This window comes from Orbicella faveolata, unplaced genomic scaffold, assembly GCF_042242905.1.
Source record: "Orbicella faveolata isolate gen_17 unplaced genomic scaffold, um_ofav_v1 contig_26, whole genome shotgun sequence".
Classification (NCBI taxonomy): Eukaryota; Metazoa; Cnidaria; class Anthozoa; order Scleractinia; family Merulinidae; genus Orbicella; species Orbicella faveolata.
The window spans coordinates 8,202,689-8,224,546 of NW_028301554.1; the positions used below are offsets into that span (position 1 = coordinate 8,202,689).

Consider the following 21,858-nt stretch of genomic DNA (forward strand, 5'->3'; position numbering starts at 1 on the left):
TCTCAATTCTCTGTAGTCGGTGCTGTAATCTAACGGCCTCAGTTAGAAATCAATCAGAAGGTCCTTTCGGGAAGGAAATCAGTGTTGAATTATCATGCTGCTCGAGGCCCATCTTTTCCTCGCGCAAGGCCCGGCCGGCTAAGGGGGACAGGCCTCTCTCCTCCGTTGAGGCACAAAGAGGTTTTTCGGGTAGGGAGAATCCGCTGAATGGTAAATCATGCAGGCGCAAAGATTTCTATAAGGAACGTCTCGAACCTCTGTGGAGGAGAGAGGAGACAGGACGGGAATGGATGGCTTATTACTAGCGACAAAAAACAAAAGAGGGGAAGTCATATTGTTCCTAGTAACAGTTCCACAAGCGGCTACAAGATAAGACTCTCCCTATATTTCTTTTTAATGGATAACGTTGGGGAAGCATCCTGGAAAGCTCGATGTTACCTATCGTTGTGGAACTCGCGGGTTAACGCACGAGGCTGTGTTTACATGTTGCTCATAGCTCTCAGCCGATCGCAGGAAAACCCACGACAATTCAATTAAAGAACGTAACGTAGAGAAAGTGCTTGGTGAGGGAGACCCGCAGATGAATGAACGACTTTGCGTGTGGCGGAAGTCGCAGGGATTATAAGGAGAAACGGAAACAGAAAGATAAGAGGAGAAGCACAAGGGAATGCACGGTAAAAAGGACCATTAAAAGCCCGCGGGGTTGCGAATGCCAGGGGAAAGTAGGTGAGACCCAGAAGGGAACCCATAATTTTCAACGGAAGTACCTCGATTTTTTTTAATATCCTTCGTTTAAATGACAAAATTTACAAGTAACAAAATCATACAAATATCAAACTTTAAAAACGGTTTAATTATTATGCTACTTTGTAGAGACTGTAAAAGTATAGAAATCAGCTTGGCATTAATTTATTCACTTCGCCTTGAGAATGGTGTCAGGCCGGATGACGCCGAAACGTTGGTTATCAACTTTGATTCGTAGGCCATCAGGTCTATACACGGGGATTTTTCCTGATTACCTGCAAAAATCTTTACAAATGTTTTTAATTTCATGTATTACTGTCTTTATAAAGGTTGAAAAGATCTAAAAATGTAAAGATCTGGAGTAAACTTGATATTTTTGAGGTGATACAATAGTTTTGCATAATAATTAAAAATCAAAGTCACGAAAATATGCGTCGACGTTTTTGTTAGCGATTTGTAATCAATATTCATGACTAATCTTGGAATTTGCGTCAAACCAAACACTTGGTCATAGTGTGAAGACGTAAATTTACGTGCTCCCGGTGATGTCGGATCTGACCATGTTTTTCCTTCGAAAAAGATAAAGCAGGACGAACCACAAGTATTAAAATATTAGTGGTGAGTGTACTGTTCAACAAACGGAACAATTTCTACCTTCCTAAAGTTAAGTTCTGCCCTTCGCTCGCAATTTTCTTTGCCGAGCTTCACAAAGCTTTGTATATAGACCAAATAGTCGCAGTTTTGCAATCACTGTGATGAAAAGTTTCAGTGAAGGATTAAGAAATAAACTTTGCACAAGTTTTTAGGATTCTCTTGCTGAATTTAATTGTTTGACATTTCCCGTTCTTCTCGTTGCACGTTGCTCCCGCAAAGTTGAACACCGTTACCACGTGCTGCCGGTTCATACGAGCCGAGTGCTTGCCCTGGCAGTAATAGTGTATCTTGGAAACCCATTTTTCTCGAGAAAAAGCTAATGTTTAATTGTCATCCTTTTAAGGAGAGGAAATGGCCAAACGGCGAAGATTGGTGAGATCATTGGTGAGACCCGGCGAACGAAAGAAGAGATCGAAATTCACGAGGAGTTGATAATTATTCAACAATGGAGATGACAACGAGATAAGAATTTTAATTTCATTGCTTTCGATCAAAATGGTGGCAATATATTTCAAGCTTACGTTGTGAGGATTAGTTGTGAGGTTTTTTCTAGTAGAAGAAGTCGTGCTATTTATTTGTTTCGAACGACTGATCTATATATTTTCAATAGCTAACCTTCGTCCTAAATTAATCTGAGATCTCGATTCTGGTAGCCACCATTTTGGTCGACATGATTTCAGAAAATATTTTAAGTGGTTAAACAACGTTGAGTTTTTACGGTGGCACTATATTGGCAACACCATCTAAATTTTTGTGATCAAAACGTGTACGTTTTATCTCCGAATCGACGAAGTAATGTAACATCGGGTGGGTATATATTTTTTAGGCAAAAGGTGATTTATTAATGGCCTGTACGACAACGAAAAAAATATAATTGGCTACAACGAAATTCACTGTACAACAATAAATTGCCTTGCTAGAATTAAAATTATCGCGCAAAATTTTATTCTCTTCAGATCGAATAAAACCTCAAAGTTATATTCAGTGTTTTTCATGTAAAAGGAGATTAATAGGGTCGCATACTCTAGCGTGAAACAGAAAAAATACATCTTGGAACATTCGAAATTATTCTGCAACAAATTTAAATTGTCTTACTGATATTAAAATTATCTCCTAACATTAAATTTTCATCGAATAAAGACTCAAATTCATGGTGTAATAAGGCAGAGAAATGCCAGGATGATGAAAATTACTCTTGAAAGAGTACCGGATGGTCTTCTGAATTAATCACATGAACACACAATTGCATTATAAAATTATTCGCCAACATGTTCAACAATGTAAAACATACTTAAAAACAGAAAAGTCGATTGCAAATTACAACGAACCACGATACTCCGAACGGTTGCCGAAAGCCATCCGACGACAGAATTCCGGAGATGACTCGAAGATTTCCGAAGACTTCCGGAGATTTCCCAACGGTAACGAACATTTTGGAAATACTTTAAGGAATTCGGAAGGCTAAGGGAAAATTTCTCGGAGATTACAAACTGCATTCAGATTCATGTGATTACCAGAATAGTTATCTTCCGCTGTAAATCGAAGCTTTTCTTACATATTGCTGTACCACGGGTACCGTAAAAGAAATTGAAAATATCCTCAGGTTATTGGACACAACTCTCAGGTTTTTGAAAGTGCCACCTTAACGACAGATCAACGTTTGTTTAACCTCTAGATATTGAAAGTTTAGGCTTCTAAAATCAATATCTGGTTTATAAAAGGTGTTGTAAAAAGGAAAAAGGCAGATAAGTATAGCGAGAATGATGAACAAAATCATCGACGAGGAGATATCGTCTTGATGTGCTACCAAATTCTCAGAACTACAGTTACGACCAAGTAAGGCAGTCGTTAAGGAGAATTGATATTTTCAGCTTTAAAGTACGAACGAATTCAGGATAACAACTGAAAATATACTGAAAATATATTACCTGTTTCTGTAAATGCTTTAACATATGCAAATCAAATTCAATTCTTCCATCTTGTTTTTCAACAGTTGTCAGGCAATGACCTGCAAAAGGACAACCTTACGTACTAGTTCACAATCAACATTTAAAATTAACATGTACTGGTTGTTTTTCAAGATTTAAAAGGCTGCCAACAATTTTTTAACAGTCATAACCAAATCTAGGAAGACCCGCAACAAATTTGTCAACAAGGATGGTATTTGCATATGATTTGGTATTAAAAACTTGCCTTGTCATACTAAGTTCTCTTGGCGCCTTTGCAAAACATGTTTGTTTTCCATTTCCGATTTTAAATTTCTGGACGTCCAAAAGAAGCACATAAGCGTTTTTCTTTGATAAGCTTTGTTCAAAACAGAGTAAACATTTTTGGAAAACTTTTCGTCAAGAGATTTAAATTCCCACGGTAGATTGTTCGGACGTTGTTTTGACTTAACAAGTTCATAAAGTATACTGAGCCAGCCTCAGAAATTTTGCGCCATTTTAGGAATAAACATCTTTGTGCTACTAGATATTGATTTTAAGTTTACACTTTGGTTGTTGCACGGAAAAGGGATCACGGAGCGAACGGTCGCATCGGAAGAGAAAATTAACTCATTTCGGAATTTCAATGGGTTATCACCCTTCGAAATTGGGCAAGTTTGCGAGGGGGAAAATAATTGGATTTTGATTGATGAGTTCTTACTCCTGTGCAACTGATTCGAAGTGTACTAGCTATGTTGTCGTCTGACAGAGAAAGATATGAAATGGCAAGCTTCAAACAGTTGCAGATTAAACTCGATTGGATATAGAATTAAATTCGGTTAGTTGAAACGGTATTTCACGGTCACTTCGCGAGTTTTAAAAATCCATTTTGGAATTAAATTTTGTCGCCTATTTGATCCATTTGCCATTTCATCTTTTTCATGTCCCGAGGAACTCCTGCATCGCCTCGCACAAAAACCATCGCGAAGTTCTTTGAAGAATGAAATTTGAAGACTGTTTGGCAAAAATTTATTTGAGACAGAATAAACTATCACGAAATATCAAAATTGTTTTTTTCAACTCGGGGTGATGCAGTTGTTTTTGACGGGATTTTTTTTTTTGTGAACTGTTGCCTTTTAAAAATTTTTGCGATCAAAAACTTCTGAAGGGTGACCTTTTTATTTTTTCCTCAAAAAGTTGTAAGGGGAAACGCTGTGCAAAATTTTTTCAAATTTTCCCGCCAAAAGTCTTAGTTTTTAAACGCGAACTTTTTCCTTCGCACGTTTTAATTTAATTTAACTGATTTCCAATTAGTTAGTTACTTATTGCAAAACAATAAAATGAAATGAAAACAGCAGGTGGTGGTTTTTATTGTGTACATTATTTCAGCATTGTTGAAGGATAATGAAGACAATAAAAATAACACAGCAAACAGAAGTCAATTACACACACGTCTGCAGTATAACTTTTATTGGCTTTTTAATAACTCAATTGAAATTCAATACAAAAAATCTGAATAAGTAAAAAATAACAAAAAAAATGCGCTTTTAAAAGAGCCTCGTACTAGTCAAAATGTAGGCTATCTCTTTTACTATTTTTTGACTATGTAGGGTTGCCAAAAAGAAAAAAAATTCTGCGTTTTTGAACAGAGTCTGGCCAGAAATCAAGCGTATACTTTGACTTTTGATGGGAAAAAATCCTACATAGTGCAAAATTTTTTCCGCCAAAAGACACAGTATATGCTGGACTCTAAAACAGACAGCATTTAAAATTGCAGACTTTTTTTTCTAAGGACAACATTTTTCGATTTTCTTCTTAGCCCTTTTAAAAGCGCAACCTTTACATCAATTAAATGCGTCCTCGAAAACTGCACGGATTTCAGTAAATGTGTGAAATAGATACTAGACAATTGCGCGGTAATTTCAACGAGTTTAATAAGAGTCTTCCTGGCTAAAAACTCTAGTAACAAAAACTAATCCAGGTAATGCTAATATTCCACCTTAATTTTAAAGCTAAAACTTGAAATACAATTCGCGGCTTCCTCGAAAACTAGTAAGATACGAGACAATTCAGCAGATACAAGACAACTTAACAGAAATTCCAACGTCCTCTTTTGACTCTAGAGTTTTGTGTTTTGAAATCACTAATACGGGCTCCGTCCTAATAATCTTGTCGCAAGAAACTCAACCTACACTTTGTCTTGTAAATCTACCTCACTATCAAAACGTGATCCACAGAGGAAACATCTAAGCGAAGTTCTTTGCTTTCCTTTGCTTCGCTGTGCATGTTAATGCCGTCGCATGTACACTTGAGATGGCAGCCTGCAAGAAAGACAAAAAATTAATGGTCTAATTAACAATGGGTAAACTGAAACCCAAAGAACAAAATATACATACAGTGTTTAATCGACTAATAATAATCAATTTTTATTTGTACTCATTCTTGCTAAAGAAAAAATTACAATTTAAATGAAAATATTAAAAGTAATAATTTGAGTACTAACTGCATGGAATAACCATAGCGGCTAGCGGAGCCAGGCAACCAGTTAACATCAGCATTGAATAGAAATAAAATACAGGTCAGCAAGAAAACTTGAGCACAAATGAATACACAAGAAGAAAAACAAAGATGAGGAAAAACGCTATAACTATAACAGCTTATCCAGATCTCTGTTTCATTAAGTGATAGGGCTTATTTTTATCCTGCCTGGATGGGATACTAGTCTGTCACAGGGTTAGCATCCAGTATTAAATTCACCTAGAACTCATTTGTACACCTGAATGGAGAGAGGTAGTCAAAAGAACTATAAGGCCCCAGTTATATGGTCTTGGGTACCCAAGACAACCCTCCCCTCGGGGCAACTTTATCGAGCATTTATATGTGAAAGCGTGGTCCCTGTAGGCCGAGTCAAAGTTGACGCTGCATGATTATTCATAATCCTTATTGAACAATCAAATGTACAGATGTCCTTCTTTCTTCGAGTTTCCCTTGGTCATTTGATCACAGTGGGCTTTGCCGAGTTAATTTTCACTTCTCTGATACAAATTTCTGCTTTAAATCCTAAATCTAGCCATTACGTGACACTCGCAACGCCAAGAATTGTCCTGCTTGCCAGGGTTACCCTACCTGCCGAGTTGAGACAACTCGCCCACCAGAGTTGTCTCACCCCCCGAGACAGGTTCGCAATCCAAATGTAAATGGTTGGTTGATTTTGCAAAGAAATAAGCTTAAAGTTACCTTGGCCAGGGTAACTCAGGGGGAGGGTTGTCTCGGGTACCTGAGACCATATAAATGGGGCATAAGTGTCAGAGTATAGTGTCTTGCCCAAGAACACAATGCATAAACTGTAACCATTGGCTCAAACCCAGACTGTTTGATGTGCAGTCCAGTACACTAACCATTAGACTACTGTGTCCCTCCTCCCACAAAACAATACTCCTCAATGACACTACCACAGGCATTGTAGTCTTAAGGAATTTCTGTACACCCTACCCTTGAAGGGCTTCAGTGTATGACCACGTAACAACGATTTGTTGATTAGCTAAAGGGTAGTGAAACAATAACATTTCTATTGGTTTTAATTTTCTACCTGCATTATGCAAATCATTCCTAGTGATACCAAACATAAAATTGTGACTGACCTACTATGGGATCCAATGTATCAATCTGATTCTTTCTCCTCTCGAGTCTCAGTACATACTGTAGTTCTTTTTCTTGCTTCTCTGTTTTGTATCTAATAAGAAACTGCAAATGTTTTAACCCTTATGAAATTCCTTGATCTCTTAAAGTGGTACTATAACGAAAATCGCATCTTTGCTATCGCAGCCATGTTAAAACATAAACAAGTAGCCTGTGTGAGAAGAAAAATGCTGTTTACTATATTCAAATATGTCTCTTCGTTCCAGAGATATTCAAGTTTTAAAAATATGCAAATTAGCCCAGTGATGACGTCATACACTCAACCAAATTTTGATCAAATGTGATGAAAAAAGATATCTCAGCCAATTTGAATCGGAAATGTTTGATTCTTTGCAGTAAGATTCTACTAAATGTGCTCTAAAATATGAGCGTAACAGTTTGGTTACCATGGCAACATACTGGGTTCCAGACCTCCCCAATATAAAAGGCATTTCTAGCCATCTTTGGCGTTCCATTTTGATATTTGCACATGGTGCTTCATATGCTTGATTCAGCAAGCATATAAATATGTTAGCTCAAGTTTGTGGCCTCAGTTAATGTTTTGCGAGCTGAAAATCACTAACATATTGAAATCACGTGGGTGGGGACTGGAAAGAGTGAGTTGCCATGGGAACAGAATTTTTTATAGCCGTAGGTGTGTTTCCTGTAGAACTATTAGCCTTCAAAGTTTCAATGGTCTGCACCGCAAATTAACCAAGATGGCTCTATTTATGTACTTGATATAAAATTGGGTTGAGTGTATGACGTCATCAGTCATCTCATTTGCATATTTTACACATTTTTCAAACTTAAATATCTCTGGAACTAATGCAGATATTGCAAAGGGTAAACAGCATTTATTCTTTCATGGAATTCTATGTGATACACCCAAAAAATCAAGGGGGAAAAATTTGATCACAGTACCACTTTAAGTTTTACAAACTTCAATAATAGCTGCATAGCGGGTAGATCTACCCGCTTGTAGCCGTCCTGCGTAGCCGTACACAAATAACTAAGACCAGATAATTTCCTTGCAGCTAGGGATTCTCTTCAAGAAATTTGGCACAATAAGTCTTATGTAACAGGTAAAGAAAAGGAAAGGTATAAGAAAAAACGTTCTAGTGTTCACCCAGCCTTTTCGACCACAAAATATGAAGGAAAGTCTAAACTAACGCATGAGGAAAATCGCTTCAGTACAAAGTGAAACAAATTTGCCACGCACTTCAGCTGTAATCAAGAGGATACTGGGACGAAGCATAAATTGCAATGGCTGCCAAAAGTTAATGGCAATCGTTATTAGCATATTTCGCTCCAGCATCAAAACAAAAGAGGTCGAACGAGAATGATTCTTCGCAGAGTTAGTTGAGTATATTGAAAGGGGCAAATTTCAGTGTTTAAACTTGAAATATGATGGATCGTTCATGAATCGATTTGAACACGAAGAATTAAAATACCACATGTTATCAACCTTGTTTTTCAAATTGATTGACTTCTAGGAACGACAAAGCAACATAAAAATAGTTTTCAACATGCCGGAAAACGCATCTGCACGAGTCTAGAATTTCAAAATTTCAAAAGGGGAGCGTGCCCACGGAACCCTTTAGTTGGGAAGGCCCCCTGGGCCTTCCAAAAAACTACTGGTACCTGCCTGGTATTCTAAACTACCCTCTTGCACCAAAAATTGTTGAAATCCCTGATTACTAAATAAAAATAAGTCATCAGGGTTTGAAAGTTTCAACCCTACTAGCGGGAGTTCTGACAATGAAGGTAAGTTAAATTCTTCATCAGGCCAAGTGATCCAAACTACCACTGATAGCTTATTCCAGTTTCTGTTGCATCAACTGATAAGACATCTTTCTACTCCCCCTCTTCCTCCTCCCCCCTTAAATGTATGCCAGTCTGTTGCAGGGGTAGCCCCAGCATGTGGAGGGAGGCACTGTGAGAGTAACATGTCATGTCCAAGAACAGCAATAATGCAGTGCAGTTGCTGAACAGTGAAAAAAAAAAAGATCTCTATTGGTTTTAATTTCCTGCCTGCAATGTGTGCCATTATTCCCAGCACAGATAAAATCGAGTAAGTGATAACCTCTCCAAACAAACACAAAGAAACGCAGACTCACCTGATATGGAATCTACTATCTCAATATGAACCTTTCTCCACAGCAGTCTCCGCACACAGCTTTTTGGTTTTTATCTAGTAAGAAATGGGAATTGTTTTAACTTGTGGCCAAGAACACAACACAGAGACCCTAACCATTGGCTCTAACCCAGCCTTCTTGATCTGCAGTCCAGTGTGCACTAGATTACTGTGTCTCTCCTCCCACAAAAAATACTCATCAACAATGTGCGCAGGCATTTGTAGTTTTAAGGAATTTTTGTGCACCCCACCCCTGAAGGGCTAGGGTGTTGTATTGCCACATAACAACTGTATCTTGAAAAGAATGAACAGTGAAACAGTAACATCTCTATTTGTTTAAACTTTTTCACCTGCATTGTGCACAGTCACGCCTAGGCTAGCACCTGAAACCAATCACAAAGCAATTGTGACCCACTTAACAAGGAATCCCATGTCTTGATTTGATTTTTTCTTCTCCTGAGTCTCTGCACATACTTTCATTGTTGCTTCTCTCTTTTGTATCTAGTAAGAAACAGGAAATGTTTTAACCTTTATGACAGCCTCAACCTCTTAAGTTTTACAGACTACATATGTACAGTCAATTGAAAAGATGTCGTTGCTACCGATTTTAAGCATCTTGGTAATCAATATCTTTCTTGTGCGGTATTTTTTTCATTTTATTTACAATGGGTGACAAAAGTAGTTGAGACAGTTGACTGAATAGAGGGCTAATTTCACCATTTCACTTATTCCATTTCAAATTCTGTTTACATTGGGAACCACACCTCCTCCTCCTTTTCAATGCTGTACAGGAAAGAGGCAAGTTTTAGGGTCCAGAAAATTTACCTTAAGTACGGGAGGTTCAGCCTCTTGGTAGGGCACTCGTCTTTGGATCGAGTGGTCTACAATGGGCGACAAAAGTGTTGAGACACTTGGCAATAAAATTCAATTTTCGAGCGTCTTGGACACATTCCCTCCCCCCCCCCTCCCGCCCCTAAACAATATTGATTTTTCTATTTCTTGGACTGCACTGACCACAGCGCCTACACAACATTGAGTTGGGGGGGAGCGGGAGGGGGGCGGGGGCTGGGGGTATCAGAGAATCAATACTAGATGCAAATAAAATAGAACAAGTGCTTAAATATCAAGATGTGTCATTTCCTAAAAGTGTCTCAACTACTTTTGTCGCCCACTGTAGGTTCGAGCCCTGGCTGGGGACATTGCACTGCATTCTTGGGCAAGACACTTTACTCTCATGACTGGATGGGCTGCTTGGTTCGTATGCAGACTTTACCTTACTTTGCCTGCTCTAAAATAGCAAACTGTCTCAACGCTTTTGTGGCCCATTGTCTGAAGGTAAAAAACTGTTATTTCATGGAAATGAGACATTCGCTAACATGGATACAAACACAAGGCATTCTAATATTAGTAAAATGATCACGTTGGTACTGTTCTCTGTTGCAAGAAATTTATAATTAGCGCATACAGGTAAATATCGTGATCATTGTATTTGAGTGAAGAGTCACAATTTAGGTTCAAGACAGCAGAAGAACGAGGGAAAATAGTTTCTAATGCTAAAATTTGTGGTGAAATGCATGCAAACAAGTATGTCTGCTTCACAAAGGATTGGAAAAGTTTAAGTGCCAAACAGATCATTCAGTGGTCGCACATATCCCGTGCCTCATTCCATAGAATTTTAAAGGATGCTAAAGGCTGCGAAAACAATCAAGAGTGCCAAAAACAGCCATAGGATGCCCCCAAAAATTGTGTGCACAGGAAGAGCAATTAATTCTGGGCACAGGAAGAGCACTTAATTCCGCGAGAAATCCCAAACTTGAGGAAATCAGAAGGGAAATTTACTGTCAAGCCACTTATGCAGCAGGCAGGTGTCAGTTGAAGATACATTTCCTTCCGAACAGTGCAACGGTAATTCTTCATAGCCAAGGGTACAAGTATCTACAAGAAGCAAGCCAAAAGAGTCTACTGACAGATAAAGATCTGAAAAATAGATTAGAGATGATCAAGCATGAGATCAAGCGAAAGATGATCATAAAAGATCAAACGTGAGTACAACGACAGTTTGTGGACCAAACAGATAGCATTTTTCTTGGATGCTGTGAGTATACAGAAGTTCAACCCCACAGACCAAGCGCGGGCACCTCAGGGGCACATCTGGAGAAAAGAAACTGACAGTTTATAGACATGGCTTGTGTACACAGCAAAGGGCTCACTGTGGGTCCTGTGGGAGAGTGGCAAAGTTTGTGTGAGAAATAAGACAGAATGAATGGCTTATACAACCTCATTCCTGGGCTCTCTCTCCTCTGCCACCCTTGTCATTGGGAGAACGATCCTGGCTGTGGCTGGTCACGTGATCATCCAAAATCTGGGTGATAAAAAAATCTGTTGGGCGGGACGGGTGGCAGAGTGTTTTGATTATTGCTGTGACAAACTTTGTGGGTTTCACATCCTCGAACAGTAGCTAAAAACTACCATCTCCAAAATATAGAAGACTTTCCTTCACAAAGAAATTCGTCAGCCAAATGGTGCACAAACTTTTTGACATTTAGCAGGTGTAAAATGTCACATACCGAATCAAAGTGAAACAACTGGATCAGTCCCTTGAATCTTTAAATTTATGTTCTTCTTTGTGCGGTATTTTATTTGATTGTTTAAAAAGTATTTCTGTCACAAGGGCCGACTAGCTGAGTATTCTGACTGGCATTCCATTTACAGTGCTCAATGCAAAATGATTTACAGTTTTGTTGACATAAGCCCGCACTCATATTTCATCAACATCGGGTTTATGTAAGACAGATGTTGAAACACGGTTCCTTGGCATAGTCAAGAATTATATTTTTCAAAGTGGTTAAAAGAGCTTAGTCGTGGTATTTTGAGTTATTTTGGCTACATACAAAATTTCCTTTAAATGGTAGGAAACCTGAAAATAACAGTTCAATAAGATAGAAAAACACCAAAGACACAATGGTAAACCATACAGGAACAAGGATGGCTAAGGATCGAGAAGATTAACACAGATTACAAACGACGAATTTGAAAAATTGAGGCTAAACTTTTCAATATTTGCAAACCGTGACTGTGCTCCTTTAATAAAACATCATTTTATTTAGCAGACAATGCAGGGCTCTCATTAAGGGCCGTAACCTGAAACACCTGTTACGGCTGAGTATGCTTGATTTTCCCTTCATGGTACGGGTGAAATTGCCTGTTGTTGATAGAATTCACCCACAAAGTAACAAGTTTGCTAGGGGTGTTCAGAACAAGGCTACAGGTGACTCAAAACTTAATGACAGCCCTGACAATGTGCCATGAGGTTACTTCGGGCAACATAAAACAGAGAAACAGTCTTACTTCTTTAATAATAAATCGGCCGCCTGGAATTAAAATCAGAGTGATACTTCAGTACACTGGAGACACGGTATAATTATATAAATATATTTTTCTGACCTCTGTGAAGCTTAGAATAGGACTAGAGAATTTCAAAGGTGTATGCGCCCGTGTGTGATTAATACAGCGATGACCAGCAATCGCCTTTCTTTCGCTTCAGTTGATATCGACAACTCTACCCTGGTGGAAAAGTTTGTGTCAGAGGTGGGCATGTGTCCAACCCCAACCAGGATCTTTCTCCCAATGACAAGGGAGGCAGAGGAGAGAGAGCTTGGGAACGAAGTTGTGGTTTATATTTTAAGTGGTTGATAGAAAGAGATTGGAAAAAAGGAGGGTCTAAGCTTTTTATCCAGGATGGGGACCCCAGTCAAAACTCAGCTATAGCTCATGCCGCTTGGAAAAGCATTGGGGCTAAAATGATGCCTATACCACCCAGAAGCAGAGACATAAATTGTATTGGAAATTATTATTAACATAAAAACAATTTTGCATGATGATGCACTGAGGAAGAATATAATTTTCGAAATATTTGATCAGTTTCTGATGCCATGCATTAAATTGCTGTATAATTGCTTCAAGAGTTCTCTGGACCACGCCTATACTTGATCTTCACATCATACTGCATAAGCCTCATCAGGAGACGTTGTAGTCTTTTAGGGGCTGATGTGACAGGTTTGCGGGCAATCATCTCCAATGGCTTGTAGTCTGTCCACACGGTTATCTTTCTTCCGTAGACATACTGCTGATTGTGCTCCATTCCAAAGACTTGGGCAAGTAACTCTTTCTCGATTTGAGAGTAGTTTTGCGCTGACTTGCTTAGGGTTCTGCTTACATATGTCCCAGGTTGACCTTGCTGCATTAATGCCAAGCCAATCCCTTTCTCTGAGGCATCTCCTTCTCCTTCAGTAAGGGAGTCTGGATTGAAGAACTTCAGCACTGGGGCAGTAGACACTGCTTTCTTGATGCTTTGGAAGGCTTGTTCTTGTTCTTGAGACTACTCCCAGGGGACATCTTTGTGAGCGAGTGTACGTAATGTCTCACACATGTCTGAGAGATCCTCTAGGAACTTAGACAGGTACTTTACTGTGTTGACAAAGCATTGAACAGCTTGTACATCTTCTGGTCTGGGCATGTTGCAAATGACTTCAATTTTATGTGGATTAGGCTTCAATTCTTCACTGGTCAATAGATGGCCACTAAATGTGACTTCAAAACACTTGAACTTGAACTTGTCTTTGTTGAGCTTGATATTGCATTCTCTACATCTCTCCAGAAGCTTTCTTAAGTTTCTGTCTTGATCTTTTGTTGCTTCTTAAATGTTTGAACTTTTGCCAGTGATAAGCAGGTCATCAAAGATTCTGAACATGCCAGGTAAACCTTCTAAGTTCTGATCCAGATTTTGTTGGAAATGCTTTGGGGCTGGCAAAATTCCAAATGACATTTGTTTCCAGCAATATCTACCCCATGGTGTCTGGAAATTGTCTGAAGGCTTGACTAATCATCCAGCTCGATATGTAGGAAACCATCTTTAAGGCCAGCGTTACTGAAGACTTTGACATTTGCTAATTCAGGAAGAATTTCTTCTATGACTGGAAGCGGGTAGTGTGGTCTCTTCAGTGCCTTGCTGAGATGGGCTGGATCAATACAGACTCTTAATTTCCCATTGGGTTTCTCCTCTACCAGCAGACTTGAAACCCAGTCAGTCGGTTCCTGCACCTTGCAGATGTAGCTTCTCTCGGCGGTCAAGTTTTGACTTGAGTTTCTCTTTAAGGGCAAAGGGAACACGGCGAGGCGGGTTGATCACTGGCCTAACAGACTTGTCATCTTCAAGGTCCAATTTGCCTTGCATACAACCTTGGCCTTTGAATACATCTCCAAATTCTTCATTGATTCGAGTTAGGGTGAGGTCAGCAGGTGAGTCAGGAGTAACTTGCAGGGCGACAAAAGTAGTTGAGACAATTGACTGAACTGAGTGCTAATTGCAATATTTCACTTAGGTGAGGAGGGAAATTTGCCTTAAGTACTCCAAAATAGCAAAGTGCCTTGACACTTAAATGTCACCCATTATAGGTAATTTAAGAAAGTGTCCATGTAAGAACCAACCACTCACATTTTTGTGGAAAACAGATTGCCTTCATTTTTTCTACACAAGTCAAGCAACATATACAATGAACCAAAATGACCTTTATTTTGGTAGGTGCTTCATTTTTTGGAGGAATTTTTTTATAGGCCCCTCGAAAACCACACAAAATTGAAACTCTGAATTTTGGGTGTTACGCTTTGCTTGCTTGTTTTTAAACTGATCTAAAATGAAACAGATGTTTTCTTTTTGGTAGATAAAAATGCTGTCATAGATAATTAACTATGGAGACAAAAATGCTGATTCGCATATTCTCAAAGATACAATTCATTTCTAGCAATTTCTCCACTTCCCTTATAATGGATCTGGTTTATCTCATTTACCCAAATGACAGTGTTTCTAGTTTGACGAGGGGAGATAGAAAAAAAGAGAGAACGTAGCCCAGAAGTATGCACAACTGAAAGTGACTGATTTAACAGATAAGTTGAGAACCTGGCAAATTAAAATGTTCACTTACCTGGAGAAGGTACCAAATTGCAAAATTGTACCTAAATTTACATTTGATTGCTCTATAGCCTGACTGTTCGTACCATAAAAATCAAATTTAATTTACTAAGTACATGTAATCTTTCATGATTAATTTTTCATGACTCGTGTACCAAATGAAAAATCCCAAGTTACCTAGCTAGCTGCACAAGACATGCAAAAACTTTGATAACTTAAAGATTGCTGATATGTTACTCCACAGGTAGGTGAAAACACACTTTCAGACCCTGTAAAAACATTGTTGGGGGAGAGGAGTGGGACAATGCATCACTCTTGGTTCAGACAGCCTGTCACTTGGAAAATAACTCAGATCCCTTACATACCTATGCATCCACTGGGTCCCTTTAACATAACATTCACCTCTTTGGTATCCTTCTACATTATTAAAAGCAAGCTATTATTTTGTGACTAATTAACAATTAGACCCGTAGCCCACAAGGGCTACGGGTCAATAGCCCATGAGGCGAAGCCGAATGGGCTATTGACCCATGGCCCTTAAGGGCGAAGGGTCTAATTGTTTTAGTATCACCCAACTAGTCGGACAGAAAAGGCAATAATAAAGTTAGCAAATGCAAGTTGAAGAAATATTTATTTGGGAATAAACCGAAAGAAAGCATCACACTCGATTGCGCCAATTTCGCTACTTGAGGACTATTGCTAATAGTCCTCTAGTAGCGTAGCCAATTAAAATGCAGGATTTGCATTAGTCCACTAGTTGGGTGATACTAATTATCATTATTTTTATCAGTAAGGGTTTTTTAAAACAATTCACATTAAAAATTATGGATAAAAGTACAGTAAAGATGTTTCGACCACTCTTCAATCATTCTCAAGTCAAGTTAAATGTTGAGGGGAGAAATAGGGTGAAAGTGACTGAAGAGTGGTTGAAATGTTGTTTACTTTTACCCATAATTTTTACCATAACTTTAATTTGTTTTTGAGCTAAACCTCATTTAAGTCTAATGGCTACTGTTATCACTTACCTACCAATCATAGTTTCCACATTGATATTATCATGCCCTGTCTTGAAAGTCATTGCTCCTTGATCAGTTTCAATCGATGTGTTTCATTCTGTGGGAACAAACAATGCACATACATGTATATGAGCGACTCTTCAAGTTACTACATTACGTACATTTATTCTACATTTATAATTGTTTAAATTTGAGTGACTACACAAACTTTCATGCTGTACTCCATACAATTACTCACTTTTGCACTCTGCACCCTAAATGTGCACGAGTCAATGACCGATCAGAATTCAGAAATTAGTACATTTCATGGTAATGTGCAGTACCAAAAAATATCCATACTCCCCACACAGAAGGGATTGGAATTTCCTTGGGGGTGGAGGGTTCTCTAAGACCAAAAAATTTAAAGAAATGTATCAAGTTTAATTGGAATTTCCAGAGGGGTTGGGGGTCTTGGAAAAAATCCCTTCTGTGGGGGAGGTATGGATATTTTCTGGAACTACACAATTGGACCGAGTGAAATGGCTATTAAAGTCCGTCCAAACTGCCAAGAATAACCTCTCGCCAACTGCCAGTTCACCAACTGACAAGCAGTGAATACAAAACCTCATTTTTTTAATGCATCTTTAGTCTCTGTTTCTGTTTAGTTTCTGTTGTTTTATATGTATTTTGATAGTGTTATGTGTTCACAAGCTAAAACAAGCATTCTTAAAGATGAAAAATATTGCACTTCTGAAAAAAAGGTGTCATATTACACCCCTACGTCCCCATAATGGCCACCTCTCTACAATAGCCACTTTCCTCTCTCCCCAAGGTGGCCATTGTGGGAAGGTGTGACTTTAATTCTTATTGTAACATTGCCACGTAATGTGGGAAGCGAAACAGATGCCTCTCAGCGTCTGTCTTAAAACTTAAGGCCTTTATGTTAAGGTGAAATTAAAAATAACAACTTAGTTCGCGTGAATCACTTGAATAAGAGGAAGAAAGAATAAGAGGAAGAAAGAAGCAATAAGAAGTAATAATGGGACGCAAAAATGTAATTATATCGATTTTAGTGAACATTGTGGTTGTGCCGTGCATTCCATACCTTTTTGCACTGAATATGGGCTAGTTCTACAACAAAAGCTCACTAAATGTACCTGCTTGATATTTAAGCATTTGTCTGGCCAAAGTCGTTTGTTGACCAAGCAAAAATAGGTTTGACCAGACAACTTGACCGGTGCCAACCAGAAAATTATTTCAAGCCCTGGGGTCACAATGCACAACCCTGAGTGGCAAGGAAGAGCCATCTGGCCTGCTTGTGTAGCCAATTACAGTGCAGGATTTGGTTAATCTTGTGTGCTCAGGGAGCTAGCCAATGATATTTCAAAATAATATTATTAATACATGTATAATGTAGGGCTAAAACTGGACCGAATGCAGGGATTTGTAATAATTTGATTAGAAGGATAACATCAACAATTCACAGAGTTTCATTACAGGCCAGGCACTGGGCAAATTGACCGGCTGTGAGGATGATTTGCCTGCCTGGTTTGACCATCTAGAGGAAAGTTTTTCTCATAAAGAAGTTCAGTTCAGAAAGTTTTGCCCACCTGTAAAACCTACCCTGCGAGCAGAGTCTCCTTCTAGGAAGATCGAAGGAGACTCTGCTCACAGGGTAGTAAAGCCCAGTTGCCCTCCAGATCCTGAAGAAAACGTCAATGATAGCCCTACAATTTAGATCAATTTAGCTTGCAATTGGGTTCAAAAATATGCACAGCTATTTGCTTTTGGAAACTTTTTGTTATGAGGACCAACCTAGTGATTTAGTAGCTTAGAGTACATACTGTATGTACTGACTGTACATGTGCATGTGTTATTATAGCTCTAATGAAAAAAAATAATGTTATTGCCATGTGCTCAAATTCACCTTCTAAAAATGTCTAAAAACGCTCCCTTCCAGTTGCATTTACTTCTGCAAGTTACATTTATATTTGAGGGAATAACTCCTACTTATGATAATATAAGACCAACCCACAGAAGAGCAAATAAAAACAGAAAAACGCCAAAATGTCTTACCGTGAAAAAGACGTAAAACACCCGCCATATTTTCGAAGACAACATGCTTCTAGACACGTGATCTTAGATTGTGCTTTTGGTGTATGATGGGATACTCAACCCTATGCGACCTCACGTTTTCAACGGAACATTTTATGGCGTCTTTAAGTGAAGATGGTCTCAAAATCAAAAGCTGGCTGAATGCGGTCTTTTACATGTAAAATAGATATGGTCCAAGACCAGACCAGCTCAAAGACAGAAAACTCAATAAATAGTTTTAATTACCGGAGAACCAGGGCTCTCTTGGTTCGTCACGCAATCTTCGTGTCGTGACGAGCCCAAAGAGGCTACACGAAAATTCTTATGGCTGTTTGTGTCATTTTCAAATTAATTGACTTTCCATAATAGTGGTAAAGCTAGAATTTTTGAGTGGCCGGGATAATTTCTGGGTGTCTCTCTAAAGTGTCACGCGACTGGTTATTGCCACATGTGCTGTTATATAATTACTGTACAGTGGACCGTCCACAAGTAAAAAAGTTTTATGTCGGCCGGTTGGATCCAAAACAAAACCGGAAAATCCTTGATCGAATAATGACTGACTAGCCTTTCCTTTTATCATTAGACTCAGTTCTTCGTTCACTACATCGAAGGACTTTCGCTGTCTACTTCTAAGCAAGTTTCCACTGCAGAAATCAGGCATTGTCAAATTAAATGAAACACCCTACAGTAACCGGTTGCTGGCACACGGAACGTTTGCATATGCACAAGACTCTGTAAAACACGTCTTCAAAGACCAATGACTCTAGTGCTAGTGGAACTTTGTCAACCTATCCCCTGTGTGCTTTTGCTGAGTGTTTTTGTAGCGAAAAGCTGGTTCATCAGACTCAAATGGACAGGATTAAGCCTTCAAATATCGAATTGGTACAGAGCGTTTTTTAAAGAGCGTTCAGTTTTAAAGCTTTTGCTCTGATACAGATTTCATGCAATTAAAATAGTGACTGAACAAAAATCGAATACAAGGAACAAACGTTTTTAGACGTAAGCGAGGAGTTCTTTTTGCATGTAGTGTAGTTTTGTCATACTACTACTAATACTAGCTTAAAATTCAGCGATTTTCGTGGAAATCAAGAGAAATTGTGAAAAGTAAAGAAAATGTTACGTAAAAGGAAACCGAACAAATGATAACATTAATTTAAATTCTACAAAGAAATTGAATTCTAGAATTCCAGTCAACGTCAAATATAGTCATGTAAAGTTTTGTGCGGAGACCACGTTTTGTGTGGACTTCGCGTTTTATGTCCGGGGATAACGCATTTTATCTCGATACCACGTTTTGTGTTGACGTCACTTTTTTTTCACATTTTTATTGCTTTTACACACACACACACAAAAACTTAACAAACACATAACTTTCATTAAAAATGTCCTACTAACAAAGGCGTGACTAATTACAGTGACTGCTAATACTTTACAGGCAAGTAACTTATGTTAATACAAAGATACCAACGACATCTTGTCCTCGTAGCAAGGCGAGAACCAACAACAAACTCAACCCACATATGGCACTAGTTTGAAAATTAAGGTTGACTAGACGGAAACCATGAGTGGGAATACCAACCGATAAAGAAAATTTTCAAAAAATCAATTAAAGTCTCTAGGCGAAAAAGGCTTTTTGTCACAGGGGTTTCTGCTCCTGGAGAAGCGCGTAAAAAAAGGACAAAAAAAGAAATAAATTAAATGAATTACAATATTTAGAGAGGAAGACACATCAGCCTCAGCTGGTCTCCATGCTGGTCCTCTATAATGGTCGAATTGGATTTGGAGATGTTGGTTTTTGTGGAAGGAGGAAAACCGGAGAACCCGGAGAAAATCCTTCGGAACAAGGCAAGAACCAATAACAAACTCAACCCACATATGACACCAAGCCGGAATGGAGCCCAGGTCACATTGGTAAGAGGCGAGTGCTGTCACCATCCCTGCTCCCCACACACAATTGCAATCTAGGAGTAGTGAGAAAAAAAAAAAAGGTTTTAAGAATTTAGGTTCATTCGACGAAAACCACGTGTAGAAACGTAAAAATAGATAAAACTGCAAACCAGAAGGGGAAAAAGGCGTATGGCACACGGGATGCCACGTCTGGATGGGCGTCCATAAAAGAAAGTTGAAATTTTAATTTGATTACGCGCAAATCACGCGTGGCAACGCGATAAGAATCTATGCAAAATAAGGCGTGTGTCACAAGCAACGAACGAAAATCCACGAGGTGCGAGGAAAGACCCTCCTGTGTACGTGTTTTACGCGTAATTTTTTTAAAAATTTATTTATTTCCACAATTACAACAAGTACAATTATTTTTTCAACAATTAATTTACAGAAGAATTGATAAAGTTTGGTTACAAAAGTTAACAATGACAACATATTGAATTAGTTATGAAAATAGATAATGTAATGAACATTATTCACGAACTCACGCGTAGTTGCGTGTATTTGCTGAAGAAACTGAGTGAATTTAAATAATAATTAAATAAACCAATAAAGTGTTTCGTCCTGGGCGTCTCCGTTGTGGTCGCATTAAAAAATTAGCTGAAAGTTATACACTTGACGGATCGTTCAACTCTCAGACTGTAGCCATTCTGCCCGTACTTCAAGAAAAGATAACTCCATTGCAGGAATAAATTAAACTAAGCCCTGAAGAAATTATCTTTTCCCCCTCAATTTTTTAACGCGTTGTGCTGTTTTATTGTGTGGAAGTAGTTAAAGTTTGCACCGAGACTGATAGTCTGTATCGAATTATATTTTATATACGAGTGTTTTACTGGAAAATAAACCACTCGTGCAATTCATACGAAAGTGCATCTGGGACCCGAGTGGAGTATTTTAAATACATAAATTACCTTTTTATCTTAAACAGTATGAAAACAGTCAATATCACAACCTACTTAAAGTGAGAAAAAAATTGAAACAAAACAGAGGGTAAAAAAATTGTGTTGCAGTCGCTACTAAACGAGATTTAGTACTACCTTGATTTTATAGACTTCGAAAATTTTATTCAGTCAAAGTCTTCCCTACTGATACAGACTTAGTTCGTTATCCACATCCGAAAATTCGTACATAAATATAAAGGGAAAATTAGGACTGACCCTAGTGTTCCTATTTCTAAAACTTGAAGGCTGAAGTTACTCGTGTCAGGGTAGCCTGGGATATTTTAGAATCAACCACATTGCTACTTTTTTACAGTTGATTTTCTCGTCTCCCTAGGTATATTGTTCAATGGTTGGTAGATGGATGCAGCAACTCCATTGTTGGATGGAAGGCATATAGGTGCTGCGTTTCCCTCTACTGGTGACCGTTTAGATCGCTGTTGGGTGGTTGGTGAATAAGTGTAGCACTTCCACTGCTGGGCGGTTGATAGGTAGATGAAGCTGTTCCACTGTTGGATGGTTGGTAGGTAGCTGTAACACTTCCACTATTAGGCGGTTGGTAGGAAGATGAAGTACTTCCACTGTTGAGTGGTTGGTAATTAGATGTAGCGCTTCCACTGTTGAGTGGTTAAAAGGTAGATGTAGTACTTCCGCGGCTGGGTGGTTGGTAGGTACATGTAGAAAATCCACTGTTGATTTGCTGATAGGTAGATGAAGCACTTCCTCTGATGAGCGGTAGGTAGGTAGAAAAAGCACTTCCACTGTTGATTGGTTGGTAGGT

General features: G+C 38.7%; 1 long non-coding RNA gene across 1 annotated transcript; it reads right to left on the bottom strand.

Moving 5' to 3' along the window:
* Positions 1-4,778: 4,778 nt before the first annotated feature.
* Positions 4,779-18,228, bottom strand: LOC110059511 (uncharacterized). The gene is made up of 6 exons (XR_016208885.1): positions 18,178-18,228; positions 16,132-16,219; positions 9,489-9,639; positions 9,122-9,195; positions 6,965-7,056; positions 4,779-5,644 (listed from the first exon to the last, which is right to left on the bottom strand). It is a non-coding gene; the product is annotated as an uncharacterized LOC110059511 (long non-coding RNA).
* Positions 18,229-21,858: the final 3,630 nt, after the last annotated feature.